The following is a 26,429-nucleotide window of genomic DNA, read 5'->3' on the forward strand; positions in this document are numbered from 1 at the left end:
AGACCATAATTTTTACATTGAAGGCTTGAACCTTTGCTTTTATTATTAGAAAATTTATTGTTGAATTTACTATTAAAAGCACTAGGTTGACTCTTAGAATCAGATTAGAAGTCATTAGAAAGAGATCCATTTCTTTGAAGGGACTCTTCACGAGATATAATTGAAAAAGCAGTTTTCACATTAGGAAGTGGATCCATAAGCAATATATGACTCTTAACCTGATTATAAGACTCATCTAAACCACTCAAAAATTGCATGAGTTTCATTAGTTTAGAGTGATCATTTAGTTTAGCTGCAGCCTCACAAGTACATTCTGTGAGACTAGTTAAACCATCAAACTCCTTCCATAAGGCATCAAGTTTATTAAAGAAATCAGAAACAGATATACCATTTTGTTTTAAAGAATTAATTCTTTGATGAACATTGAACACAACAGACCCATCAGCTTTATTATATGTTTCAAATAAATTTTCCCAGATTTCTTGAGCATTATCTGAATAAGCATGACTAGCATAGATTGAGTCACTAATGGAAGATAATAACCAAGAACACACAACAACATTAGCTCTTTCCCATTTAGACTCTTTGGTTTTTTCAACATTATCCTTTTTAAAGGAACCATCTACAAAACCTAGTTTGTTTCTAGCTTTAAGTGCCCTAGACATGGAGCTTCTCCAAATACGAAAATTTTCATTTCCAGTCAATTTCACACTAATAATAGTTGTAGTAGCATTATCAGAAGGATGGACATAGAGAGGATCATCAAAAAAGATTGAATCATCCTTTCCACTTCCACTTGGAGATTCAGTAGAACCAGCCATTTAAAAAAAAACTTATCAGTCAATCAATTAGACAGACAAACTCAAGACTAAAGCAAAGCACAAGAACAGCCAAATAGGAAACGCAGAACAACAGTTAGACACACAAAAAACAGACTCATGTATCGACCTAAAGTCCAGATGGTCACCACGTTTGTTGGGGCCCAAGACAATCAATACAGAGTTAAGAACGCAAAAAACTACCGAACAAAGAAGAAGGAAGAAAAAATAATTGGTGTATACAAAACACCAGAATCTTCCAATCACTAAATATAATTGAGAGAAAAAAAGGAACAAGAAAATCCTCACAGTGCTTTATAAGACGGGATGAAAAACAAACCGACTCTGTTTGTCCGTTCCCAACATAGGGTTGATCGGTGATGAAATCCGACCCCTAGTGAGTTATTTCAGACAACAGATTGATCGATTGATGGAGTGTCGTTTATTGCGAGTTCCGATGTTCCATTACCATACGGCCAGAATACAAATCAGGTTCAACCACCTGCAATAAACCACAAAAAAAAACCTCACAGTACCAAGATCGAAGAACAATAACAAGAAAAGAACGATCGATCAACAGATCTAGTAACAGATCTAAAAGAAACTGAACATAAGAAGTAGAAACAACCTCTTATGACGTCTTCAGATGAAGTAGCCTTCGATGAACACCAATGGAAGATATAAACCTTCGATGATCATCAACCACGAAGATGAAGAACCCTAAAGCTTTGATACCATGTACGAAAACATAAACACATAATTTCCCAACATCAACATTTCATTTATATATGAAACAGTTGGTTTTCATCATACAGATTACATGAAAATCCTCACTACAATAACTCTCAGCTCTCTAATGAACCACAAGAACAAGATAAAAAGAATACGAACTGAAACCCTGGTACAAACCCTAAAACTATAGCGAACAATCTTTTATAAGAGAATGAATCTGTCATCTAAACTACACAACTGAAGGATAACCAGCTTTATATACACCGGGTCAGACCCGGATCCAAGTTAAACAACCCGCGTAGTAATACCTGAAAAATCAATATATATACCACAACATTTTATTTATAAATGACAAGTTTGTATTATATATATATATATATATATATATATATATATATATATATATATATATATATATATATATATATATATATATATATATATATATATATAACCTTTTAACAATATCCTCTTTAATATTTCAACATTTTGGTAATATCGGAACAAAAGTAAAACTATTTTCTATTAAATAAACATGTTCCATATTCCCATTCACATCCAAATTAAGCCATATTAATAGAAAGTATAAAACTTTACAATAATGAAACAAAATATATAAAGTTTCCCAATACTAGAGAAAAATTTAAAATTGAAGAATCAAACTTCTAAAAAAAGTAATGGATTTAAGTAGAATAACTATTTAAGTAGAATAACTATTTCAGTAAAAATGTAAGTTTAGCAAGACTTATCTTGTCAAACCACAAGAGTTAGGGACCAAAGTCATGCATAAAAATTTGAGAGGGCTTAAGTTGCCAAAACATAAAGTTAGGGACAACAGCGATGCTAAGAAACCGTAACTTAGTTAATAATGAAAGTTTAAAAAATAAAAGTATGTAAGGATGCGGAGACAATATCACAATAACGTATTTAAGAAGAGGAACTATTTAAAAATCTGAGGGGAGTAAAAGTGATATTTTATAAAATTAAGGATGATAACTATAAAAAATCAGATTATACTATGGGGGTCATAAACGAAAGTCTACAAATTGAAAGGGGTGGAAATGACAATTTAGTAAGTTTTTAAATGTTGAAGTGGGTAAAAACATACTTCTGAATACTAAAAGATAGAAAATGTCATTTTACAAACTAAAAACAAAAAAAATGAAAATTTAAAAAAATACAACGACTAATTAGTGAAAAGGAAAGTCCGGCCACCCCTTTTCCTTGTTAGAGCATTTTAGAGGTTTTCGTTTTTTAACTTATTATTATTATTATTATTATTATTATTATTATTATTATTATTATTATTATTAGGGGCTTTTGTTTTTTAACTTATTAGTATATAGCTTATTATTATTATTATTATTATTATATATTAAATGATGAATATACTATACTGGTTTGAATATATAACCTCTATGTTTTTTATAATGTGTAATATTACCCCTTTAATTATATTAAAGTTTTGATTATATTTTATTTTTCTAATATTTATTTATTCTATCAATTATCATTTATCACAAATAGAATATACATATATACTACAAATCATAATAAATTTTAATACAAATATACTAATATTCATATTAATTTTTAATATATATATATATATATATATATATATATATATATATATATAATATATATATATATATATATATATATATATATATATATATATATATATATATATATATATATATACGAGTTTTATAAAACATTTTAATTGTTAGAGATGAATAATTAACTCGAATTGCCATTTCATTTGGCTTCAAAGTTAAAAGAATGATGATATCTCATTTATTTTGAATTATAATAGCGGTTAATAATTTGAGATACTCTTAGTATAGTTATAATTGCTCTTAAAAATACATGTACCTGGTAAGGATACACCTAAAACTGATTTAGAAATTGGGTTTACTTTTTTCTTTCATTTCATTTAATAAATATATCATTTATCTTAAACTATGTTAGATTTTAATATATTAAACATATTTATTATTCTATTTTAAATATAATTATTTAACTTTAAATATAATATACATATTTTTTATGTTGTTTTATGTACACAACCATACAGTTCAAATATATATGTATAAATTATTAAATATAATCATATCTTTATATATATTAAAAGAGAAACTTTATGACATCACTTTCAACAATCAACACTATTTATTATGTTTTCTTGATTAATTTTAACCATTAGATCATTTTGATGATATCATCATAAAATAAAATAAAATTAAATTAATATTGATTAAATTTGAAAGTTTGACTAATTGATTTAATATCAATATCATTTATAAAAGGAATGCATTCAACTTATTTAAACCTCATCATAATTTTTGAAAGTAAATTTTGTTCCTTTTTAATTAAAATAATGTTCTTAACTATCACATTTCGTATATATTCTTTTAATTCATATCTATTATATGAAACGTATCTACAAGATTACGGGATATCGTTGCTCAATTTCAAAGAATCAAAGAATTCGAAATTTGATATCCTTTCCATAATCATTGTTGAAAGTTATGTATAAATCATGTGCTACTGTTCGTATATTATGTTTTCTTCAGACCCTTTATAGCATGACGTTCGAACAACATCATCTTTTGCAGCATCACGTTCATCATCTAGGTTCCTTCTTTAATATGATGTTCTTAATTTTTAATAATTGTATTTGATTTTTTGATTTTCATTAGTGTTGTGTTCGACTGTGATCTTTGAATACATGAATAATCTTGATTATAAATGTTAGTATTAGTTTTTCAATATTTTACTTTTGTCTTTTTGACCTTGCATTTGATGTTCCACTCTACATGTTTGATAAAATATCTATGAGAAAAGCATAGTGACTTTTGATTAATTCTATGTATGTATGTGTGTCTTACGTAATTAAATTTTTCTGAGATTGTTTGGATTGCACAGTAGTTGATGATTAAAATCTACTATTTACCCTTCAATGTATTTATCTATCAATATAACATTGCTATTAATTTGACATATTTTCCCATAATTCTTGGTTTTTAACAGATTTAGTTAATAGCAATGTACTTTAACTTTAATCTATAATGCTTTGAACTGTAATTTCTAAATTTCTTTTGAGTTTTTGTAACTGTGTGCACAGTGGATACAAAGTGCATTGTAATTCCTATTTTGTTTTTACTATATTTAGTTATTAGCAATGTGCGTATGTGTTTTTTATTTAAAAAGCCAGAACTTTTATTTCAACATTTTTCTCTAATCTATCCATGTCGTTGAAATGTCATATCTCAGTCATGGGAAACCCTTTTTGGTCCAAAATCAGTAAACAAAGTTTCGTATTTAAGATAGTCAATCTTGAAAATAACATAGTTATGAAAAATTATAAATTAAGATAAAAATTTATAAGATATTAGAAGATTTGTAAAATATATAATTAGTAAAAGTGTTACGGTCATTAGAAAAAAAAAAAATAAGACCGTTAACATTAGTAAAAATATAATATATAAACTAAATGATCACAATAGTAATGAAATGTCGTTATTTAATGTTTCATATAACTAAAAGATATATATCAAATTACATGATATACCAATATTATTCAAAGTTGAATAAAGTCTAATACAAAGTTCTTGAGAATACTAAATAAATAAAAACAAATATAAAATCAATATTCATATAACATTTAACATTCCATAAATTATACTGTGACTTTATTTGAATAAATGAAATAATTCTAAATATTTAAGTAATCTTATTATGCAAGAAATATCTAATTAAAATGTTTATATGTATATAACAATATAATTAAGTAACATTTTTAAATAACTGAAAAACATAGAATAATGACAAGTGAAAAATGATTAATTTAAAAATACCAAAAATTATCATTTGACAAAATGAATGAGAAAATAATATGTGACAAAATGATTCTTTTATATATATATATATATATATATATATATATATATATATATATATATATATATATATATATATATATATATATATATATATTATTTTGTTGTATCTTATTTGTTTTATTGTGTTAACTATTTATAACTTTATATGTATTTTTTTATATATTTCCCCACGTTTAAAATATTTATATTTTGACGACTTACGCATTTCCTTTATCAAATTCAAACTTTCCAAAATCGGATTCCGATTGTAATATACCAATTTAATCGTCATTAATTTCATCTATAATTCCACCCCAATTTAAGTTTGTAATTCCTTTCTAGAAACTTTTTTAGGGATCTCGATTTTGCCCTCCAAAATATATTTCAAGTATTTATTTTATAAGTGTTCCTTTATCAAATTTAAATTTGTATTTTCCTTATATCCATAAATTTTTTTTTTGAGAACTAACATGTTTCCTTTATAAAATTTAAATTTTCCAAAATTGGATTTAATCATAGCATATCAATTTATTTGTCATTAATTCCATCCACAATTTCAAACCCAATTTAAAATTTTATTTTCCATAGATATATAAATTTTTTTAGTGATCCCGATGACCCGATTTTCCATCCAAAATATTTGAAGCATTTATTTTTAGATAATGTTGTCCCTTTATAATTATTACTTTCCTCATATAAAATAATAAAACACACCATATATATATATATATATATATATATATATATATATATATATATATATATATATATATATATATATATATATATCGATTTTATATGCAACATTAACACTAAATTTTATAAACTTACACAACAAATATACATATTTCAAATTTTGTCATATTATTATACCTTACAAAATATAATTATCTCCAAAATAATATTCGTCAATAATTTCATATATAATTCACAAAATCTAAACTTGTATTTTCCTTATATAAAATTTTTTAACTATCCTGATTTTTTCCCTCCAAAAATATTTCAAGAATTTATTTTTTAGATAATGTTGTGTCATTATAATTATTACTTTCCTCATATAAAATAATAAAACTTATCAATATGCCTATATATTTATATTTAAGTTTTATAAGCAATATTAACACTAAAACAAAGTGATGGATTCAATTGACGATTCATCTTCTTCAAGAAAAAGAAAAAAATAAATGCTTTGTCCCTAACGTTTTACCTATCAATCTTTCGTCAAATTATATTAATATAATTATATTTGATTTTGAAGGTACTCATATGTTGTTCAACTAATAAAACAAAAAATGTTATGTACAAAGAGGTCCTTCAACGATTGTAGATATTTATAGATTTCAATCTATTTTCTGCATATTTCAATAATACCAATTACCATAACTTTTTAATAATTATTATGCGATATCTATAAACATTTGTATGTCCTTTTTTATATGTTCCCAGCGTTAAACGCGGGTTATAATTTAGTTCTTATTATTAAAACCATAGATTATCTCAAATGGTTCCACCCATTGGTGTCATGTGATAAAAATATAATTTAACTTTCGATTTAAAATTATCTTAATTATTTATATGTTAATTAATTTAGAAAATATATATTAGAATAATACCGTTTCAATGGCCTTTATATGAAGGTTTTATTATATATATATATATATATATATATATATATATATATATATATATATATATATATATATATATATTAATATAGACGAATACCAACGCATTATGCAAATTACAACTATATAGTCCTAAATAACATAATAATAATCTATTAAAACATTGTTTCAGTGTAAAACATTGATTATTTTGAATCATATAACATTGATTATTTTGAACTATATTATAAAATAGATATTTATTAGAACTATATAATCTTAATTAATGACCTATACGCATAACTTACTCATAAATAACATAAAAATAATATGTGTTATAATGCTTTTTCTATGATGAAATAACTTTTAAAAAAAATATTTGGTTAATATTTTAATTTATATCATTGTATTTATTTATAATATTAAACATTGTTTTTGTTTTTTAAGTTAACAATATAATTTTATTATATAATGTTACTATTATATATTGTTATTGTAAATTACTTTTAATATACTTATTTGGAACTCTTAATGATTACAAAAATAGTTTTAGAAAATTTTCTAGTTAATTGGGATTATAATTTAGGTTTTGCATATAACGCTATAGCTTATAACGTTCAATTATTTATAAAATAATCTCTAAATTTTCTTTTAAGTTTAATTGAAACTTCGATTTAAATGAACCCTTTAACGTTATGTTTAAATTAACAATTTAAAGGGATAATAATTCCCTTTTGTACCTCCACCATTTTGCTAGTAACGCCACATTTGAAGTTTTTAAACTTTTAAACCGAATCCACCAAGTGATTTGGGAGCCAAAATCGTGTCCCAAACAACCCAAAATAATATCTTATTTTCTTCATTTCCTTCCCATAAGAAACATAGACTAATTCCTTCCAATTCAATAAAAATTGATGCGGGTGCTTTAAAAAAGGAAAGATAATATAAAAATACACTTGCGAATAGCTTTGATTAGCATTAATCTACCCCCATAAGAAAGTATTTTTTCTTTTCTAAGTGAGAGTATTTCTTTGAATTTGTCGATTTAAAGAAAGACTCACTTTGGAAGAAAAACACCTTCTTTCGGGGGTATATTAACGCTAATCAAAGCTATTCTTGCAAGTATTCCCTTATATTATCATTCCCTTTTTAAAGCATCTGCATAAATGATTAATGAATTGGAAAGAATTAGATGGCGTTTCTTATGGGGCAGAAAGGAAGAAAATAAGAAATTATGTTAGTGTAACACCCTAAATTCAGAAGATCTAGAAAGGAAAGGAAAACCTCAAAATCAGAAGTCAACTCGTTGAGTAGGTGGGGTGACTCGACGAGTAGGAGCACATTCCGGGTCGTGGGTTAAGTGACATACTCGACTAGTTGGGGGACCGACTTGGCGAGTTGGTCAGGGTTTGGGAAACCCTAAATTCGGGACTTGGCACCCTATTTAAGCATCTTATTCTCCTCCTATAGGTTCCATTCCCAGCCCCCATTGCCTAGAACTTAACCCACGAAACCCTAGATCCTTTGGTGAGTGTGTGAGCCATTCTTGAGTGTTTTGGTGTTCTTGGAGGCTAGAAGAAGAAGAGGAAACTTGAAGGCTCAAAGAAAGGCCTGTGGATCCAGAAGTATGTAACATCCCAAAATTTCCAATAAATTTGAACTTTTTAAAATAACATAAATCATACATTTAATTTATTTTTTTCAAAAAAAATGAAAAGCCAAACCTCAAGATCAAATCAGTTTCGGAACATTAGTAGTTATAATTCTAAAATTTATGAAAACGTAACCAATTCAATATCAATTCCAAAAACCCGCCTCGAGCCAATGTGTACAATCATGTTCGACGATCTTGTGTACCTGAAATAGTATTTTTAAGGGAAAACGGGTAAACACAAAGCTTAGTGAATTCCACACATACAAAGTATCATATCATATAATCCTTACCCCTATACATGAATACAATCAACATCAAACGCATAACGACACATGCATGTAAACAAATCAACAACAAACATACTCCTACTGGGACACATTGGCTAGGGCCGATCCCCCTTGCTCCGTACATCGAGCCTTTGGGACACATTGGCTAAGCTCGATCCCCTATACCCGAACCTATTGGGACACATTGGCCATGCCCGATCCCCCTTGGTCAGTTCGTCGAGCCTTTGGGACACATTGGCTACACTCGATCCCCAATCGGATGCGCCGAGTCCTACCAATCATAATCCTCAATACGTAAGGCAAACCACTAGACTCTACCCCGCCTAGTAATACCCACATAAATAATACAATACATAGCACACACGAGCTAATGTAAAGAAGATATAACACAATATGGTGTAGTGAAGAACTCACCTCCAAAAGTGTAACGACCCAAAAATCACGACCAAAAATTTCTTTTAAAAACATTATTAAAACCATATTCATAAAAACCGCATCATAAATCATAACATAATTTATGCGTTTTAATCCAAAACATAATCTTATTATCAGAGTAAACATTCCCAGGCTAACTGACTATGGTGTGTGCACTGCAGCCTCTCTAAGCTCCTCTTTTGAAAACTGAGTACCTAAAACCAAAAACTAAAACCGTAAGCACGAAGCTTAGTGAGCTCCCCCAAACTACCACATACCATAAAATAACATAGAAAGCACATATTGGGACTTGCCCACTGCATTGGACCGTGGTCCGAACTAACTGGGGCCTTGCCCCCTGCATCGGACTGATGTTCAGAAACTGACTGGGACCTTGTCCCCTGCATCAGACCGAAGTCCAGACTAACTGGGGCCTTGCCCCCTGCATCGGACCGAAGTCTGGAAACTGACTGGGACTTTATCCCCTGCATCGGACCGAAGTCCGAACTAACTGGGGCCTTGCCCCCTAGATCGGACCGAAGTCCGGAAACAGACTGGGACCTTGTCCCCTGCATCGGACCGAAGTCCAGACTAACTAGGGCCTTGCCCCTGCATCAGACCGGAGTCTAGAAACTGACTGAACATAGAATTACATAAACATATCAACTTGCATGAACACATATACTGCATACTGCATCGGGCCGTAAATCGGAACACAAAACACATAAATCCTATATGAGCCACAAAGGCATCAAACATACTAACTACTGCATCAGACTGAAGTCCGGAAACTACTACTAGCTAAATGGGCCGACATTGTGGCCTTAGACCTGTTCCTACTGGAAGGAAACTCACTTGAACCGCTGAAGTTCTGCTGATAACCCCTTGGCTGCTAACCGACAACTCTGTGAGGCGCTGCTCCTCTAGCTCTCCATGCTACCAATATCAATATAACACATAGTCTGACAGTCCTCCAAAAGTCAACTAAGTCAACTCTTATCAAAGTCAAAGTCCTGGTCAAAGTAAACCTTCCAAGTTGACCCTACTCACCGAGTTAGCCTAATGACTCACCGAGTTCATAAGCTCAGAAACCCATTTCATTCGCGAATCGACTCGCCGAGTTAGACCATGACTCACCGAGTCTACTGATTTCCGAGTCCTGACTTGTCCAACTCACTGGGTCCCCACTCAACTCACTGATTCGAGTCTTAACTCGAAGGGTTTGGGGTTTCGGGACTTGACTTGCCGAGTCCAAGAGCAGACTTGCTGAGTCTAAGGCAATCTTCAACAGACTCGCCGAGTTGTTCATCCAACTCATCGAGTTCATCTCCATCTTCATACTACTCGCCGAGTCCCCTCGAAAGACTCCTCGAGTCTATTCAATCATTGAAGCATTCAGAGGCTTTTGAGTCATGCATGGACTCCAAACTGCAGATCCACTCTTCTAAAGCCTATTCCTCACATAAAGTGGAAAACTTTACGTGTAGCTAAGGAGATCCAGGCTCAAAACACTATAAACTAGGGTTTAAGACAAGGAGGCTTTACAATGAACCCATAGACTGATGCTTTATGATTCTTGTCACGCCCCGAAACCGATGGCGGAAACGTTTCGGGGTGGAGGACGTCATGAAGTATCGCAACCAATGTACATAGCAAGCGTAGTAAAAACAACCATTACATTACATAGAAATATTTACATTGTTTGAAAACAAAGTGTTACAAAAGTTATACATATATACCATATGAACAAAAGTTAAGACGAGTCTTTTATATGCTTTGTCTTCTCCAAAACATCGTCGTGTACCTGTCTAATGTGGACCTGAGAATACAAGCAGTTTGAAAATCAACATAAAGCTGGTGAGTTCATAAGAGGTTTGTTTTTTGAAAATGTACAAGTTTCCTTTGGTTTTCCGTAACAGTTCGTTATCCAAGAAAATCTCATATTTTCTTATAAATAAATTTTCGTTATTCGTTTGTTATATGATCCGGTTATGTATAGTTTGTTATCCCAGGAAAAACCCTTATTTTCCTTAAAAGTTTGTAATCGGTTATAGGTTCTAAAAGTAATGTACAAGTGTCTACCATACTTTATGTGTTCGTGTGATGTTGCCTGAAAACCTGTTTATCCTTGAAAAGGTACATTAGTTTTAACACGTATATAAAACACATAAGTAAGTATAAAAGTATTCATAATCTAAATTGCGAGTTCCATAACCATACTATAGACTGGATAAGGCTCGAAATAGGGGCCAGTATCTTTTTATGACTTTTGTCACCCTCGAACCTTTCGGTTCGACTGTAGCTAGCAGCCAGGTGCGGGGTTGTCAATCCCATATAGATCTATACACTCAAGTCACGTTCTCCTTCTAAGAGATTCTGATTACGGGGGTAGTCCTACACTCTCGTAACTAGGGGGAGTGTTACAAGGATGTGTCTCCAATCTTAAGATTAATGAATTAAAAGATAAGAAATTAGGAAATTTTGTTTTATTAGTCCTTCACTCTCGTAACTAGGGGGAGTGTTATCAAGGACTTGTCTAAATTTCTAAGTTTAATGTTACTATCCCTCCACTCTTGTATCTAGGGGGAGTGGTAAAGTTCTAAGTTTAATGTTACTATTCCTCCACTCTCGTATCTATGCGGATTGGTAAAGTTATAAGTTTAATGTTATTAGTCCTTCACTCTCGTATCTACGGGGAGTGATATCAAGAATGTTTTAAAGTTTTAAGATTCACGCTTTTAAAAATAATGATATGGAAATTCATTTGTGAAATATAAAATATAACATTTTAAAACGAGTTTAACAAATAATATGACGGTTTAATCTGCAAGTTGAACGATTGGTTAATACAGCTTTCTAGTGTTAAAAGCATACAAAATATGAAACATATCAAATGAAATCATAAATTTGAGTAAAAGATTTCCTTGTACTTTTCCTTGTATTCCCCCCTCTGAAAACATTGAAAACATGGAAAAACATAGGGGTATGAACTCACCAGTCGAGAAGTGTATCGGTTGGATGCTAAGTGTCAGTTCAAGGCTTGAGAACGCGCGAGGTTCCTATGTAATATGAAGAGATACATAATTTGTATCTAATTAGACCTTGATCTATTAATTAGATAAGAGTAAACACTTCTAGATGTGAAAAAACTTCAATTCAAGTGTTTGGAGTGACCCGGGTAACATCTAAAGGTGTGTAAGGCTTGGATATGGAGTTTTCTCTTCAAGAGTAAACTACTAAAGGAGTTTACGGCCCAAATGACCAACTCCCCATGAGTTTATGGCCATAAACTCATTGTGGGGGGTTCTTAGGTGCCTAATTTTCTTACAACTCATGTGGGGTAATGCTAGGCTTGGTTTTAAGGCATTAGAGTGGAACTTGAACATCATAGGCACCATTTGAGGAGTTTACGGCAGTAATCTAGGAGTTTACAGCTGTAAACTCTTGGGGTACCCATTCAAAGGATGTTTTGGTGGTCATAGGTCAATCAGAAGAGTTTCTAGTCCAATATACAAGTCATAGGATGAAGCTAAGGAATCATTTGACCCATTTATAGGAGTTTACGGCCCAGGAACCCATCCTTGGGGGTTTTAAGGCTGTGAACTCCTTATCGGGTGGTTTCTATCAAGTTTAAGGTCCCTAACTCATTTGTGATTGCTTCTAAACTTTATTCCAAGGCTTAGGAGGTGTTCCAGGGGCATCTTAACACCTTAGAAGGTGTTTACGGCCCATGAAAGGGTGTTTACGGCCCAAGCATGTTCTTGGGCAGTAAACTCATGTTTACCCTTCAAATGTTAAGGTTTTGGTGTTCTAAGTCCAGTATTGTAAGCCCTTGAGTCATATCTAAGCTCCAAATGTGGTTTGGAAGGGTTTTAAGGCTCAAAAACCCCATTTGTATGAGTTTGCGGCCCAAGGGTGTTCCAGGTCCATACACTCATGTCCTTGGTCCCATTTCATGATTTAACCACGAATTTGAAGGCTAAAGATGTTATACTATGAGCTAGGATACTTATCTTAGAGATTTGGAGCTTGATTTGGATGATTTTTGGATCAAACTTGGGTTTCTAGTGAGAGAGTAGAGAGAGAGAGAGAGACTGGAAAAGCTTCAAATGAAGCCCACTAAACCTTATATATGGTTCGAGATGGGGGCTCGGTGGAATTCTACCCGATACTGACGTTAAATGGGGCTTTTGGTCGTACCCGATTTAATTGTTTATAACCCGACGTAATTAAAACTATAATTTTTCCAAATAATAATTTAGGGTGTTTTCATGTGTTTCTAATGGGTTTGGACACTCACAAGGTCATTATAAAGTCTCAAATTAAGTGACCTAACCCAAAATATTAGAGGAAATTTTGAAAGATAGACGGGTTTCACTGACGGGAACGGGTTATCGTGACGGAAAAATTTTCGGGATGTCACATTATCCCCCCGTTAAATGGAATTTCGTCCCGAAATTTAGATTTAAGGCACAATCATGGGTTTGGAAAGAGACGTGGTTATTTCCGTTTCATCGAGTCTTCTTGTATCCAAGTGAATTCGGGTTCTCGCATGGTATTCAAGTGAACCTTCACTTATCGGGATACGGCTTTGTTTCATATGTTTTAATCTCTCAATCTATGATTTCGATTGGTTCTTTCATGCGGCTTAGACTTTCGTTGATCTTGGTCTCATCGAAGGGATTACTAGGGTTTCATCGGATAGGCACTTCTCAAGAATAGAGACGTGAAAGACAAGGTGGATGTTGCTAAGTTCTGAAGGTAGTCGTAGTTTGTAGGTTACGGGATCGATCCTAACGAGGATTTCGAAAGGACTTATGTACCTCAGGTTAAGTTTTATGTGGTTTTCAAAGCGTATCATGCCTTTTCGGGGTAAGGACTTCAACAGGACACAATTCTCCAACATAGGGGGGTACACCTTTTCGTGTCGAAGTGGTTAGGGGTTAAACGATTCCGGATGAATCTTGGATAAACCTGCAATAGCAGCCAGCGAGATCCAAGAATTGACGGATTTCTGTGGGTGTCTGTGGTGCCGACTAATTCTCTATTGTCTGGATTTTTTTTGGATGGGTCCACGTGTATGCCTTCCTTGCTTATCACGTGGTCAAAGCAAAGTGGTTAGACTGAAGGGCATCACTATGATCTTGTAGTGACCAAATTGAGTTCTGAATACTGTCTTGGAAACATCATTCTCATGAACTCAAAGATGATGGTACCCTAATCTAAGGTCTATCTTCGAGAAGCATTTGGATCTCTCAAGTTGATCGAAAGGGTCGTCTATTCCAGGAAGAGGATATTGGTTTCTGATGGTTTATTTATTCAACTCGCGATAGTCGATACTCATTCGAAAGGAACAAACAACACTGGGGCTCCCCAGGGTGAGGAACTTGGTCTGATGAATCCTTTGCGGAGTAGCTCATTAAGCTAACGAGTTAACTCTTGCATTTCTGCTAGCGCTAAGCAATTGGAAGATTTGGCTACATGATTTTCTCTAGGAATTAGGTCGATGCGAAACTCGAATTGACGTTCGGGAGGAATTCCCGGGAGCTCTTCGGAAAAGACATCATGAAAATTGCAACTTCGGGGATGCTCTCAAGGTTTTTAACTTCTTGATTCTCATTGATCACATGGGCTAGGAACGGATGGCACTCCTTTCGGGGAAACTTTTGAGCTTCGATGCACAAAATGATGCGAAGGCTGAAACTTAGTTTATCGCTGTAGATCCTAAGAGTCTGATCAGAGGGGAGATTAGGATAGATGGTTGTAACAAAGGATATCTGCATGATTGGGACTCCACCAATCCATGTCCATAACAACATCAAAGCTCTTGATGGTAACTGGTATAAGGTCATTAGGAAATGAATGATCGTTTAGGGTAAGGGTGCAACGCTCTCTTTCTCACCGTTAGTCATCTCGATGGTAAATGTTTCGGTTACTAGTTGAGGACTATGTTTATGAAGATGTTTGAAGGAATAGTTAACAGATTTTCTTTCAGTACCAGAATCGAAAAGGATTGCAAGAGTAGAAGTTCTCGAGGAGGAATATACCTGTGACAATGGTGGGATCGACGACTGTCTCATTTTGTCCCATAGTTAGGACTTTTCTAGTGTTGCCAATTGTTGCTGATTTGGGGCAGTTTCGCTTGGAATGCCCGAATTCACCGCAACCGTAACAGGCTTGACCGATACCCGCTCTAGAAGCTTGAGTGGTTGATTGGGTTGGTGTCTTGCAGTTTTTCGCAGTGTGACCCTTTTTGACACAACTGTTGCAAAACACCTTTCGACATGGGCTGGAAGTGAGGTCATGATAGTTGCACTTGTTACATATAGGGAGGGTACCAGCATACCTACTGGTAGGTGTTTGAGGTGTGGATCCGATGGCAGAAACAGCAGCAGGGATAGTAGCAGCGTGGACCGCCACAGTTTGCTGCTTCTTCGAGGACTCCTGCGAAGGATGAATTTTCTTCTTCCAAAACTTCCTTTTCTCACCACTTCTCTCTGTCGGCTCCGGAGTGGTGGCTGCTTCCTCTAGGTCATCATTATGGTCGATTAGGGTTTGCGCTAGGCATTTGGCGCTGTCGTACGTGTCTGGATTTGCAGCCAAGACATTAACTTTGGTTGGCTGGGTCAACCCCCAGATGAATCTCTCAATCTTTTTACTCTCCGGGGTAACCATTCCTGGACAGAGTAGCGCCAAATCATCAAATATGGAAGTGTACGCGACAATGTCAGAACCCTTCATCTTTAGATTCCAAAGTTCAGGCTCTAAATTCTGCATCCCGCCCTGCGGGCAGTACTCAGCAAGTAGAAGATCCTTCATGGCCTACCAACCCATAACATTGGCTACAGGTAGAGTTAAGGATTTGACTTGGCCATTCCACCAAGTCAAGGCTTTATTGGTGAAAGTACAGGCGGCGAACTTCACCTTATCCGATTCAGAGCACGCACAGATTTCGAAAATAGATTCGATTTTCTCGAACCATCGGGTTAAGGAAATGACACCTCCAGTGCCATCAAAAGATGTGGGTTTCACGTTCATAAAGTGTTTATAGGAACACTCCTTCCGGTGTCCCTGGCTACCTTCCTGGTTTTGGGATTGGGTACCACCTCCTAAACCACCGTGTCCACCGGAGTTCATTTAAGACATGGCAGCTGCCACTGCAGCAGTAACAGCTGCCTGGAACATTGTAGGATCAAATTGAGGGGGAGGTGGTGGCGGAGGGTTGTTGTCCTTTGAGTTGGGTCTCTTTCTTGGAGGCATCTTAATCTAAAAAGATCAGGAAAGAGAGGATGGTAAGTCCTCTGAATTGAATCAAGAGATATGAAACAAGATATATCTCATTAAGACAGATAAAGGATTCTATTAAGCGATAAAGTAGGAAAGAGTTATCAAAGCGGATAAACTATCGCTAAAGGAATGATTGAGGAGCAACACTGGAATGAGGATTTCTATAACGAAGTTGGCTTTAGAAAATACTCCCATAGTATTTTATGTTCCACTGCGACGACAGCTCGTTGTTTGGTTATTGGGTAAGTTTTAGGCATGATAAGCACCACAGTCACTCCCAAGCACATGTTGGTCGTGTCTCGAATGAATATAGTTGATCAAGCTATATTGACCCTAGACACGACTACATAACTGCCCAGGTTTAACCGCAGCGCACAACACCCATTTACTTATGTTTTGTTCTACTCGTAGTTACGGATTTCGGCGGTTAGGTATACTTGTATACTTTTGAAAATACTTATATTGTAAAGTATACATTTAGTTCAGAGCACTTTGGCTCCTTAGTGTTTATAGTCTTATACCATGTAAGGTTTGGTATACTAGTTCACTATAAACAAGGGCTCTGATACCAATCTGTCACACCCCGAAACCGATGGCGGAAACGTTCCGGGGTGGAGGACGTCATGAAGTATCGCAACCAATGTACATAGCAAGCGTAGTAAACACAACCATTACATTACATAGAAATATTTATATTGTTTGAAAACAAAGTGTTACAAAATTTATACATATATATCATATGAAAAAAAGTCAAGACGAGTCTTCTATATGCTCCGTCTTCTCCAAAAGATCGTCATGTACCTGTCTAATGTGGACCTGAGAATACAAGCAGTTTGAAAATTAGCATAAAGCTGGTGAGTTCATAAGAGGTTTCTTTTCTGAAAATGTACAAGTTTCCTTTGGTTTTCCGAAAAAGTTTGTTATCCAATAAAATCTCATATTTTCTTATAAGTAAAGTTTAGTTATCCATTTGTTATATGATCCAGTTATGTACAGTTTGTTACCCAGGAAAAACCCTTATTTTCCTTAAAAGTTTGTAGTCGGTTATCTGTTCTGAAAGTAATGTACAAGTGTCTACCATACTTTACGTGTTCGTGTGATGTTTCCTGAAAACCTGTTTATCCTTGAAAAGGTACATTAGTTTTAACACGTATATAAAACTAATAAGTAAGTATAAAAGTATTCATAATCTAAATTGTGAGTTCCATAACCATACTATAGACTGGATAAGGCTCGAAATAGGGGCCAATATCTTTTTATGACTTTTGTCACCCTTGAACCTTTCGGTTCGACTGTAGCTAGCAGCCAGGTCCGGGGTTGTCAATCCCTTATAGATCTATACAATCAAGTCACGTTCTCCTTCTAAGAGATTCTGATTACGGGGGTAGTCCCACAGTCTCGTAACTAGGGGGAGTGTTACAAGGATGTGTCTCCAATCTTAAGATTAATGAATTAAAAGATAAGAAATTAGGAAATTCTGTTTTATTAGTCCTTCACTCTCGTAACTAGGGGGAGTGTTATCAAGGACTTGTCTAAATTTCTAAGTTTAATGCTACTATCCCTCCACTCTTGTATCTATGGGGAGTGGTAAAGTTCTAAGTTTAATGTTACTATTCCTCCACTCTCGTATCTACACGGATTGGTAAAGTTATAAGTTTAATGTTATTAGTCCTTCACTCTCGTATCTACGGGGAGTGATATCAAGAATGTTTTAAAGTTTTAAGATTCATGCTTTTAACAATAATGATATGGAAATTCATTTGTGAAATATAAAATATAACATTTTAAAACGAGTTTCACAAATAATATGACGGTTTACTCTGCAAGTTGAACGATTGGTTAATACAGTTTTCTAGTGTTAAAAGTGTACGATATATGAAACATTTCAAATGAAATCATAAGTTTGAATACAAGATTTCCTTGTAATTTTCCTTGTATTCCCCCCTCTGAAAACATTGAAAACATGGAAAAACGTAGGGGTATGAACTCACCAGTTGAGAAGTGTGTCGGTTGGATGCTAAGTGTCAATTCAGGGCTTGAGAACGCGCAAGGTTCCTATGTAATATGAAGAGATACATAATTTGTATCTAATTAGACCTTGATCTATTAATTAAATAAGAGTAAACACTTCTAGATGCGAAAACACTTCAATTCAAGTGTTTGGAGTGACACGGGTAGCATCTAAAGGTGTGTAAGGCTTGGATATGGAGTTTGCTCTTCAAGAGTAAACTATTAAAGGAGTTTACGGCCCAAATGACAAACTCCCCATGAGTTTATGGCCATAAACTCATGGTGGGGGGTTCTTGGGTGCCTAATTTTCTTACAACTCATGTGGGGTAATGCTAGGCTTGGTTTTAAGGCATTAGAGTGGAACTTGAATATCATAGGCACCATTTGAGGAGTTTATGGCAGTAATCTAGGATTTTACAGACGTAAACTCTTGGGTACCCATTCAAAGGATGTTTTGGTGGTCATAGGTCAATCAGAAGAGTTTCTAGTCAAATATACAAGTCATAGGATGAAGCTAAGGAATCATTTGACCCATTTATAGGAGTTTACGGCCCAGGAACCCATCCTTGGGGGTTTTAAGGCTGTGAACTCCTTAGAGGGTGGTTTCTATCAAGTTTAAGGTCCCTAACTCATTTTTGGTTGCTTCTAAACTTTATTCCAAGGCTTAGGAGGTATTCCAGGGGCATCTTAACACCTTAGAAGGTGTTTACGGCCCATGAAAGGGTGTTTACGGCCCAAGCATGTTCTTGGGCATTAAACTCATGTTTACCCTTCAAATGTTAATGTTTTGGTGTTCTAAGTCCAGTATTGTAAGCCCCTGAGTCATATCTAAGCTCCAAATGTGGTTTGGAAGGGTTTTAAGGCTCAAAAACCCCATTTGTATGAGTTTGCGGCCCAAGGGTGTTCTAGGGTCATACACTCATGTACTTGGTCCCATTTCAATATTTAACCATGAATTTGAAGGCTAAAGATGTTATACTATGAGCTAGGATAGTTATCTTACAGATTTGGAGCTTGATTTGGATGATTTTTGGATCAAACTTGGGTTTCTAGTGAGAGAGTAGAGAGAGAGAGAGAGATTGGAAAAACTTCAAATGAAGCCCACTCAACCTTATATTTGGTTAGGGTTTGGGTCTCGGTGGAATTCTACCCGATACTGACGTTAAACGAGGCTTTTGGTCGTACCCGATTTAATTGTTTATAACCCGACGTAATTAAAACTATAATTTTTCCAAATAATAATTTGGGGCGTTTTCATGTGTTTCTAATGGGTTTGGACACTCACGAGGTCTTTATAAAGTCTCAAATTAAGTGACCTAACCTGAAATGTTAGCGGAAAATTTGAAAGATAGACGGGTTTCGCTGACGGGAACGGGTTATCGTGACAGAAAATTTTTCGGTTGTCACAATTCTCTAGCCCAAGATACACTTAGATGTGAAGTAGCAACTTTAGATCTGGGCTTCTAACTCGAAATGGTTCCTAAACTTGTCCTTAAAGCCCCAAATCTCATGTTAAAGGTTGACCTATATGCAAAAGAGTGAAGGTAGCGACTCATTACCTTCTAATGCTCTGAAATATCCCACAAACTCTGGATCTACTGCCACTCCTTGAATCCCCAATGGTTCCCTTCTACCTTCTTCCTTCAAATCAACCAAAATGGCAAGAAAGATTGAATGTGAAACAATGGAGGCTTAGGGTTTCGTATTCTGGATAAGAGAGGCTACAAGGAACCCTAAGGGAGAGAATGAGATGCTTAAAAAGTGCACAAGGTCCCGGATCTTAGGTTGCCCCTCTTGAGACCAGACTCGCCGAGTCCTCTTTGCCGACTCGCCGTGTCAGTTACTTAATCGATCCCCTGGATCCCGCTCCGGATCGTCGAGTTCCTCCTTGGACTCGATGAGTTGACTCTTTGACTTAGGGTTTTCTTTCCTTTCTTGGCCTTTCTGATTTTGAGTGTTACAACTCTCCCCCACTTAAACTAAACTTCATCCTCGAAGTTCGCTATAGCCAACTGACCTGCAATTCGCCTCCAACACCTTGCCTGGTGACTCTAACCCTCTTGTCCATCACTCCAACCACTCTCAGTGCTGGTCATTACTACTGGTACATACTGAATGCTTCTTATTTCCATAACTTAGTGTTGAGCACCCGTCCCGGCGAGTTGATCAGATAATTCTTCAAGTGAAAGCTTCATCCCTGCAACGGTTAAGACTCATAGGAGAGCTGCGCAACAAGGTCAAACCCTCCCCTCTGAGATTATCCAACCCTGATGTGAGAGGCGTAACACCCTTTGTCAACTTGCTGGCTCTTACAATACTTCCCTTGTCGCTACTGCCTCTGACTGAAAATTTTGTTGCCCCTCATCCGCTTACCGGATGCACCGAGACTACCCTGATCCAACTAATCTGCCGAGATCTGGGTTACTGGACTCTAGCCGGTCACTACACCCAATCGCAATCTCGTAGTCGCTTCCAGTGACTTCTGAAGATACTTTGATTATCTATAACTGTTCTATCAACTCTACCACTCATATTGAATCGATGCTACTGGAACCAGCCTGCTTATCTCTTATCTGACTTCTGAACTTCCAATAACTCGAGTTTCCATCCTGAAAGAAAGGCTACCTACCTAATTATCCTTGCAGATCACTTATACATGGCAGAAGACTCAACTGATCCTGCTGAGAGGGATTTGCCATTCCAAATCAACCAACTATACCATCAGCACTAGCATTCCAACACAAATACTAATACTGTCCATAACACTGAAACTATCCGAAACATCGAACTGCCTACAATACAGAACTGCCTGAAACACTGAACTACCTGAAACACTAAACTGCATGAAACACTGAACTGCCTGAAACACTAAACTGACTGAAGCACCGAACTGCCTGAAACATTGAACTGACTGAAGCAACGAACTGCCTGAAACACTAAACTGCATGAAACAATGAACTACCTGAAACACTGAACTGACTGAAGCACCAAACTGCCTATAAGGATGCTTCGCAAAATATCTCAAGATCTTCCTGGTCTCTAAGCATTCGTTAGTTATATGCAACACCGAGTTCCAACTCAACTGTGGAGCCCAAGGACTCCTTACTTAGCCGCTCCCACGACTTCTGATCGAAATCTTTCTTTGGAACTAGTTTCCACTAGTCATCCTGTCACTGTGACCCTAATAGCCTCCCGAGCCAACCGACCGGGTCCATACGTCGAATCCTGACATCATCAAATCCAAGACTAAAAATGATGGCTCCCAGAATAACGGTAGCCCTTAACATACACGGACCCAAGCGGTCCACTACTTCCCTGATCTCATAACTGCGGTGACGATCCACTGACAAAGCGCTGACTTAACCATAACTGAACCATTTGGGAAATCTAAAATCTAACCTGTGGATTCCCATATCCTCACTGCTGCACCCGAACTGGTGGGTACTACTGCTTCCCTTGCATCCAAACAACACCCTCATGCTGCCTACCAACCTGATAAATGCTACAACTATACCCATGGACTTAGAACTCTCTAATACTATCTTGCTGCTAGTGAATGCTATGGCTACCCCTGCAGACTTACAACACTCTACTACTATCTGATTGCTAGTGAATGCTACGACTACCCCCGCAGACTTACAACAATCTACTTCTGTCCGACTGCTAGTGATTTCTACGACTACCCCCGCAGACTTACAACACTCTACTATTATCTGACTGCTAGTGAATGCTACGGCTACCCCTGCAGACTTACAACACTCTACTACTATCTGACTTCTACTAGATGCTCGGCTACCCCCGCAGACTTACAACACTCTACTACGATTTGACTGCTAGTGAATGCTACGGCTACCCCCGCAGACTTACGACACTTTCCTTACTAACTGGCTATTGCTAGAAAATTTTTGCGGCTTTCTCGCTGCTCCACCATGATCTGCAGGTTGTCTCTGCCACTTACTACTGACACAAAACCATATCTTGCTAACCATTCTCAGGATCCTCATTCCGACTCATTAGAGTCCTATAGGCAGTCCTCTAACCCTGAATTCCCAACCAGCTACTAACCATCTCGATCACATGAACTAATTGTTGGGAAGTTCCTCAAACTCCCAACCCTAAACTCCTCAATCTATCAATCACTATGCTACAACTTTTTCTTCTCGGAGATCGTGTACTCATTCTTGATTTGCATACTCTTACCCTTGTATACTCGGAGGGTTCTCCCCCACTTGGATCCGACTAACTCGTTACTACTCATTGGTTGAAAGGACTCCCCAACCTTCCTTCCATGAAAAGGGGTAATCTGCTGCCCGCCCACGTTTACCTATGTTGGCGCTCCAACTAACCCTTACCAGATCCGAACCATTCCTACTTAACTAACCGAGCAGCCTTGAATCCTTCACTTTATTTGCTTTAGTGACTGCATCCTGAGAACTTGCGTTCAGGGTAAACATCTCCAACTCACTTCCCTACTATCCGCTAGCTACTTCACTAGAAGCTTTAAATCGTCACTATTGAGGATATAACTGATCAATACCCAAATGACATCTTCCGAAAGTGGTGAGGCACTACTGAATCTTACACATACATGCTACGGTCACCACATATGAAGTAACCTGATCTAGAAGGGACGACCTCCAATTTACCATTCTAATTCCAAGTTATGCAGATGACATAAAACTCAATCACAAGCAGGTTATATTATACCCAACACATATGCTTATTTATATCAATGCAGCAACATAACAATAATATCAATAATAATAATTAACATGAAGGTAAAAGATATGTACCCCCAACATTCCGTTCTGCTCAAATCCTTGTTGAAATCAACCGGAATACTCGTCCCCGAGCCGTGGGCGCCCTTGCCCGGCCCCAACAACCGCTAGTGGTTCTTGCAGTCACAGGGGCAGGAGCTATCACCCGCCCCGCTGTATGCAACCTCGGATAGTGGGCCTTCTTGTGGCCCCTCTGACTGCAATGGAAACATATCAGGTCAAGTCCCTAGGTGATTGTAACAATACAATCTCTGCTAAAATGGGCAATTCGGCCGCACTAGAAACATCCAGCATCGCCACCACTTCTACGCCTTCACACACCCTCGTGCGTCCTACCACACTTCCCGCATCGACTACGGCTCTGATAGTCTCTCGATCTCGAATCCAACCCCTTGGGCCTCTTGCCCTAATCTGTGGCTACCTGAGTCTCATCCTTTTTACTGTTCCTTTTAGACTCCTTGCCCGTCTCTCGCTCATGCGTTACCTCGTTGACCCCATCCACTGTTTGAACAACCGCTGTCCAATCCTGGAGCTTCACGGTCAACCTACCAGTGACCGGTACAACAATGTCAGGCAGCTCCTCGCGAATGGCTCGCGAAACCTCCTTGACTATCCAATCATGCAGAGGCCTCTCCTGGAGACATGGTGCCCCACTCACTCCTGTCCCCTGATGATAAAAGCTAAAAATGGGAACTCCCTCCCTGATAGATCCCTGAACTCCATAAGCATCGGGCTCTAGACGAGCCCCAAACTGTACTGAAACTATCCCGGCCTTAAAGGCCTCCGGATGAATGTCCATAAGCTCCACGATGGCCTCTCTAACCGAATCGAAAATCACTGGAGTCTGATCAATGAAGTTGCGCATAATCATTATGGAAATGAAATCCCTCATCTGATCATCAAGCTGCCCAACTCTAGAACCTGAGCAAGATCCCTCCCCGACACCTGAACGGTCAATTCATATCTCACGTAATGTTACCATGCTGAAAACATAACACATTACTGATCAATACACACCGCTGTTGAGGGACCCCTCTCACACACTCTACTAGTTACCTGGTTTTTGCCTCGGGCCCTCTTGAATCGAGTACGGATCCTCTACTTTCAGTAGTACGGGCCCATACTACCTTCCACATCTATCCGTACTTTCCTCAAGAGTTACCTTAACTCCACCAAGTCCCTTTTCTCTACTGCTAATCTTTGCTACTCTCATCCTAGGCTTGGCCTAGGGAACCTCTGACTCCACCCAAACAGTCCTCAGCTACTAAAGGTCTCCTTGTAATTCCAATTAGCCATTACTTGAATACCATCACATGTAACGAGGCTCGGATACTCCTTCGAGTAAGGGACTCATCCCTACAACGGTTAGAATCAGACGAGAGCTGCACCGTAGGGCCAAATCCATCACTCTGAGATTATTCAACCCTGATCACATGTGACATGACGTATTCACCTAATGGCTAACTCCCAGCACTCAGAGTCCCACAAATCACAAATCAAGCAACATTCAGACAAGAAGGAAACTAACTCAGGAAAATCTATTCTCATAACGAAGAATCTGCACTAGCATACAATACTGAATTCATGCTATAAGGCATAACCTAACAGGCTATCCTACTGCTGTCTATTCAATACTAGCATGCAATTCTCATAAGGCTGAAACACATAAGCAGGCACATAAGGCATCCTCCTAGATCCTTAGTCCTATACTAGCATGTTGTTCTACTGAAACTGAAACTGAAACTGGAACTGAAACTGAAACTAAAATTGATAATCATAGACTTGTATGGGTAATGTGGGAGTACTTACTTGAGCTCGGTTGATTGCATGCACCACACCCTTTCTCTCTTTTCAAAATTCTTTTGCTTTATAGATTCTTTTCGCTTCTTTAAAACTTTTTCATTTCTAAAAACTTGTTTTACAAAACTGTCTTTTCATTCTGAAAACTTTTAAACCAATCCCTTAGTTTGAGTTCAGACACACCCGAGAGTATGTCTGAATCCCACAAACCAAGGCTCTGATACCAACATGTAACGACCCAAAAATCACGACTAAAAATTTCTTTTAAAAATATTACTAAAACCGTATTCATAAAAACCGCATCATAAATCATAACATAATTTACGCGTATTAATCCAAAACATAATCTTATTATTAGAGTAAACATTCCCAGGCTAACTGACTATGGCGTGTGCACTGCAACCTCTCCGAGCTCCTCTTTTGAAAACTGAGTACCTAAAACCAAAAACTGAAACCGTAAGCACGAAGCTTAGTGAGCTCCCCCAAACTACCACATACCATACAATAACATATAAAGGACATACTGGGCCTTGCCCACTACATCAAACCGAGGTCCAGACTAACTGTGCCCCCTGCATCGGATTGAAGTCTGGAAACTGACTGGGACCTTGTCCCCTGTATTAGACCGAAGTCCAGACTAATTGGGGCCTTGCCCCTACATCGGAACGAAGTCTGGAAACTGACTGGGACCTTGTCCCCTGCATCAGACCGAAGTCCGGACTAACTGGGGCCTTGCCCCTACATCAGACCGAGGTCCGAAAACTGACTGGGACCTTGTTCCCTTCATCGGACTGAAGTCCGGACCCCCTACATCAGACCGGATTTCGGAAACTTACTGAACATAGCATAACATAAACATATCAACTAGCATGAACACATATACTGCATACTGCATCGGGCCGTAGCCCGGAACACATAACACATAAATCCTGTCTGAGCCACGAAGGCATCAAACATACTAACTATTGCATTGGATCGAAGTTCGGAAACTACTACTAGCTAAATGGGCCGGCATTGTGGCCTTAGACCCGTTCCTACTGGAAGGAAACTCACCTGCATTGCTGAAGTTCTGCTGATAACCCCCTGGCTGCTAACCGACAACCCTCTGGGCACTGCTCCTCTAGCTCTCCATGCTACCAATATCAATATAACACTTAG

This window comes from Lactuca saligna, chromosome 8, assembly GCF_052625555.1.
Source record: "Lactuca saligna cultivar CGN05327 chromosome 8, ASM5262555v1, whole genome shotgun sequence".
In the NCBI taxonomy this organism is placed as follows: Eukaryota; Viridiplantae; Streptophyta; class Magnoliopsida; order Asterales; family Asteraceae; genus Lactuca; species Lactuca saligna.